The sequence below is a fragment of the Pangasianodon hypophthalmus genome, chromosome 7, assembly GCF_027358585.1.
Source record: "Pangasianodon hypophthalmus isolate fPanHyp1 chromosome 7, fPanHyp1.pri, whole genome shotgun sequence".
NCBI classification, from domain to species: Eukaryota; Metazoa; Chordata; class Actinopteri; order Siluriformes; family Pangasiidae; genus Pangasianodon; species Pangasianodon hypophthalmus.
The window spans coordinates 10,722,598-10,728,597 of NC_069716.1; the positions used below are offsets into that span (position 1 = coordinate 10,722,598).

A 6,000-nucleotide genomic window follows, 5' to 3' on the forward strand; every position below is an offset into this window, starting at 1 on the left:
TTCGTTGGGTCAAAACTCAGAAATATATTTGTGTTTTTGATCTTTAACGCTGGTCATGCAAAATTACAAAAGCATTTCATTCTTCCAGAAATGGCATTATACAGACCTGAAACTTAACCTATAAATGTTTGACTGAAGAATTAATGAAAGCTGTCTACAAAAATACCGTACAGTGGACATAAAAAGTCTACACACCCCTGTTACAATGGCAGGCTTTTGTGATGTAAAAATATGAAACCAAGATAAATCATTTCGGAACTTTTTCCACCCTCAATGTGAAATTAAAACGTATAAAAATTAAGTGAAAAACAATCAGAAATATTTTAGGGAAAAATAAATAAACTTACAATAACCTTATTGCATAAGTGTGCACACCACTAAACTAATACAATGTTGAAGCATCTTTTGATTATATTACACCACTCAGTCTTTTTGGCTAAGAGTCTATCAGTGTGGCACATCTTGACTTGGTGATATTTTCCCATTCTTTCTTCCAAAACATTCTAGATCCATCAAATTGTAAGGGCTTTTCCAGTGTACAGCCCGCTTCAGGTCACCCCACAGATTTTTAGTTGGATTCAGGTCTGGGCTCTGGCTAGGTCATTCAAAATAGGTCATTCATTGAGCTTTTGGTTAAGCCATTCCTTTGTTGATCTGGATGTATGCTTTGGGTCATTGTCATGCTAAAAGGGGAAACTCCTTTTCAAACCTGAAGGTTTTGCACTAAAATTGACTGGTGTTTATATTCATGATTCCATTCACCTTGGTAAAAGCACCAGTTCTGGCTGAAGCAAAGCAGCCTGAAAGCATGATGCTGCCAGCACCATGCTTCACCATGGGTATGGTGCTCTTTTGGTGATGTGCTTTTGTTTGCAACAAAAAATACCTTTTGGAATAGTGGAATTATTACCATGGTACATTTAATGTTTTGGAAATTTTTTGTACCTCTCTCCTGATCGATACCTTTTGACAGTCGGACCCTGTACAGGCTTTGTAAGCTCTGTCAAATGAAACCAAGAAGATGTGAAGAAAATCCTACAGAAACAGCTGGTCTTTCTTTGGGGCTAATCAGAATAATTTCATTGATGATAGCTGTATGATAATTACCTTGGAATATGAGATTGAATGTGATTGGTTCTGACCACAGCCACATTCCCAATTATAAAAGGGTGTGCGCACTTATGCAACCAGCTTGTAAGTTTTTTTTTATTTTTCCCTAAAATGTTTCTGATTGTTTTTATACATTGTAATTTCACACTGAGGATGGAAAAAGTTCTTCTGTTCTTCCTCCATAATATACTAAAATATTACTGCAGTTTGTTTGCTTGCTCTTTGGACAAGATGATTTATCTTGATTACATTTTTTTACATCACAAAAACCTGCCATATTAACAGGGGTGTGTAGACTTTTTATATCCACTGTATGTGTATAATGAAAGTTTACTGACGGAACTCAACAACTGTCCTTCCATTAAGTAAGTCTGGAACAAATGGGTCACACTACAACTGACAGAATAATCAATGACCATGTGCATTCAAACTTAAGACAGGCCAGTATGTAATTCTTTAAAAGAAAAATCCACCCTGAATGACTTGCATATTAAATTTTATGATTAATATGTGATCTTGATTTAATGAAGCAACGATTTATTTTAATATTAAATTCTGAGTTGACTTTTTTGGTTTAAACTTCTTTCATTAATAGACATGTTGGTCTATTTGCACTTTGGTTAATGGTTTCCTAGAATTCATCTCTAACTAAAGAGACTGATGCAGCGGCACTTTAATCTTTTAGTCTGTCCACCTCTCTCGCCTCCTCATCTGCACGCTCTGCTCAAACAGATCAGGTTCCAAGTGCTCAACTTTCATGCCATCACGTCAACGCCATCATGCTCGTCATCATGTCTCTGCTGTAACTCAGCACAACTGCATCAGATAGCTGAGTTGCACTCCGAACCGCTCAGTCTAATGTTTGCTGCTCCACTAAATCTACATTTAAAATGACGCTGAATGTCACTGTAGAATGATGGGTGAGAAAAGAAGTACTTGTTCTTTTTTTTTTTTTTTTTTTAGGAGCTGACAGCGAAACCTGACAGTTATCCCTCATGTCTGAGATCACTGAATTTCTTTCGCCTGTTAAACACCACTTTAACTTCGCTAGCAACGTCACCCTGTCATCACAGAAGTTAGCACAGAACCACTGACTTCTCATAAGAATAACACCACATCATCAACCAAGACAATCAGCACCAGAATTACGCACATCACAGATATTTCAATATGAACATATTTAATGTGCTTCAGGGTGAAGTTTTCCTATAAGGCCTTATAGGAATTTATAAATTTACATTTATAAATTTATATAAAGTATTATTCCAGACAAACCAGGACTTTAAAGTTTTAGAAATTTCAGTTAAAACATGTTGAAATAGTCCTTCAGTTATGGTGGGTTTTTTTGTTTAAACAACAACAACAACAAGTCACCAACACAATATGGACTTTCAGAAAAGTGATAACGTTTTCATTTTATTTAACGTTAATTTTAAATAAAACTAAGATAAAATGAGGATTTTCATTGCATTTTTAAATGTATGCAATGTTCAGAAATACGTCCCTGCTGAAAAAGGAGCCAAGAGCAGCAGAAAACCCAGTTTTCCACTTTTTCTGCTCATGTTGTTGAGTTAAAGCGGCAGCAGCAGAAGCAGCAGCTGAAGCAGCAGCTCAGAGCGCCATAAATCACCACAGCTCATGCTGCTCCGAGCCTTTTCCCGAGCAGCCTTCCTCTGCCTCTCAGCGTACAGTAAAAAGAATAAACTACACCAGAGAACAGAACACTAACACGACCTGAGAGTTACAATGAAATAGGTAACCCTTTGGCAGAAGTTTCCTCGAACCTATCAGGTCGCTTATTCAAAGCCTGGGGCACTTTTTAAACAAAGAGACACGGTGTAGTGCTGTAGCAAGTTCAGTTGGCCGGCACACTATTGATGCAGTTAGCGTTTAGCTTCAGTGCTAAAAACATTGTAGCAGCGGTATCGACAGAGAACCAGACTAAACACACAACCAGTTTCATTAAAGTCGCTTCCTCCTATTCCATGAGGAAGATAAATTGGTAGTCTTCCAGAAAAGGGGCTTTCTTTTTAAAAATTGCATTTTATTAATGTACAGTCATTTTTTTTTGTGGCTATAATGTTGCCTTACGAGCTTCCAGTCATAAGCCGAATAAGGAGACAGGCATTGCAAGGGTTATTCATTTCATTCGTGCTTTTCCAAGGCCCTTAGTGCGCATGGCTAGCGAATGAAATAATGATTACATCTCCAATGGAAGTGCTGAGGAAACCGCACATCCACCCGCCCGATTCAGCACAGGAATCATCACAGTCCTGAATGAAGAAAAACCCAGCGCAACTTTCCGTACCACATTAACCAACCAACCAACACAAGGCGAAAAGAGAAGCACATCATCACAAAGCGACAGGATTTGAGGAAATAAGCGTAATCGCGCGCCTCAGCAGGAACGCTAGGCCCGGGAGAACCGTCACCGAGCACGCCAAACTTTTATTTTATATGCAGTGCCTTAAAGCCAACGCTGATTAAAATGTGACCCAAGCTATTCCGGGCTGTCCCTGTGTGTCACCGAAAGCCTAAAAAAACCCGAGCATATTAATTTGATAGATACCTTTCTTTGTTGACAAATCAGCAGCTGCTCGAATTCAGCAGATTTTTTTTCACGAGCCCCTGCGCCAGACAATGAAATCAAAACGTCCGATCATCAATTCTAATCATGATCGTGACGTAGAAGCAGACAGGAGCGAATCAGCGGCCGAGATCAGGTCTGTGACATTTGCAGCGCGTGAAAACTGAGAGCTGTTGTCCCGCCCACCGTGACTTTGTAGGGGAGGGAACGGGGAGGGAGGTCACTGCTAAAACAAGCACAACACACTATTCCCACCCAGTGCAAGCCACAGAACTGCCACGCGCTTCACACACACACACACACACACACACACACCAGTATCTTACAATCAGTAAAGAAATCTTAACGAAGATTACATTACAGCTAATACATGTAAATGCCCTGTGAATGTTCCAGTCGGTCACTCAGAAAATGTCTGCAAAACACTAATTCAGTGTTCGCAAATTATATATACACACACACACTCACACACACTCACCGTCCACTTTAATAGGAACACCTGTACACCCGCTCATTTATGCAGTTATCTAATCAGCCAATCACGTGGCAGCAGCACCCTAGAGACCGTTGTGTGTGAAATTCCCAGGAGGTCAGCAGTTTCTGAAATACTCAAACCAGCCCATCTGGCACCAACAACCCTGCCATGGTTAAAGTCACAGAGATCACATTTTCCCACTTTTCTGGTGTTTGATGTGAACATTAACTGAAACTCTTGACCTGTAGCTACATGATTTTGTGCATTGTGCTGCTGCCACATGATTGGCTCATTAGATAACTGCATGAATGTGCAGGTGTACAGGTGTTCCTAATAAAGTGGATGGTGAGTGTGTATATATGACTGAGTGTATATATATATATATATATATATATATATATATATGAATGAGAGAGAGAGAGTGTGTGTGAGAGAGTGTGTGTGTGTGTGTGAAAAACATCAACTCAATTCAATTCAGTTTAAGTATTCAAAAATTAAAGAAACAGAAAAAATAACCCAGGAAGAATACATTCATGATTGGCAGCACAAAGTAGCTCAAGTAAAGAAATTAACTTACTTCCACAGTATAAAATCAGATTATAAATTGGCACCTTACTTGATCAAAATTAAAGACTATGGTCAGAGAAAGCTTCTGACGAAGTATCGTCTGAGTGAGCACAGTCTGAGTGCTGAGACGGGCCGACACACACACACACACACACACACACACACACACACACACACACACACACACAGCCGGAGGGCCAGAGAGCCTCACTGCACAGATTGAGCCATAGAGGACGAGCTACACTTCCTCACCGAGTGCAGCAAATATCAAAACATTAGAGACGCTTATTTCAACCAGATAACTCTAGTCTCACCTGAATTCAAGCAAACAAGCAACTTAGACAAACTCTGTTATATTCTTGGAGAAAAGGAAAAGTGTATCCACCTGGCAGTGCAGTATATAGCCTCCTGCCATCAAATGAGAGAAAAAGGCTGATCCCTCCTTTCCATCTATAACTGCTCTCTGTATTTATTTATTTATTTGTTTGTTTGTTTGTTTGTTTGTTTGTTTGTTTGTTTGTTTATTTATTTATTTATTTATTTTTAACCTACATGTATAATATGGACATGTATATGTGTTTCCCCTAGATTTTATTTATCTGTATATCTGTATAATATATTTATTGCTTTGGCAACATTGTGATGTTACACAGTCATGCCAATAAAGCTCATTTGAATTGAATTGAATTGAATTGTGTGTGTGTGTGAGAGAGAGAGAGAGAGAGAGAGAGAGTGAGTTGTACAGGTGTTCCTAATAAAATGGACAGCGATATATATACACACATAGTATGTATATATGTATAATATTCAAATTTAAATTAAAGCCAACAAAGGCTTATTCTGTTTGAGTTCTTCCATCCACTTCACAGCAGCAGCAACAGCAGCAATATCTACTACTACTACTACTACTACTGCTACTACTACTGCTCCCACTAGTGCTACTGCTACTACTACTACTACTACTCCTACTACTACTGCTACTGCTACTATTACTCCTACTACTGCTACTACTACTGCTACTACTGCTACTACTACTGCTACTGCTACTGCTACTACTACTCCTCCTACTACTACTACTACTACTACTACTACTCCTACTACTACTGCTACTGCTACTATTACTCCTACTACTGCTACTACTACTGCTACTACTACTGCTACTACTACTCCTACTACTACTCCTACTCCTCCTCCTCCTCCTACTACTACTACTGCTACTGCTACTACTACTACTGCTACTCCTACTACTACTCCTACTCCT

At 39.1% G+C, this 6,000-nt stretch overlaps 1 protein-coding gene across 3 annotated transcripts in view; it reads right to left on the reverse strand.

Moving 5' to 3' along the window:
• The window catches only part of hdx (highly divergent homeobox), a 35,858-nt gene that overhangs the window by 12,757 nt on the left and 17,101 nt on the right, over positions 1 to 6,000 (reverse strand). For 2 of the 3 annotated variants that reach the window (XM_034306030.2, XM_026940554.3), the window contains exon 1: positions 3,680 to 3,853. The exons of the other annotated variant lie outside the window; for it this stretch is intronic. The gene's annotated coding sequence lies outside the window, so the exon portion shown is untranslated. Of the gene's footprint in view, positions 1 to 3,679; positions 3,854 to 6,000 lie in introns of those variants that run through there. 3 annotated transcript variants of the gene reach the window in all.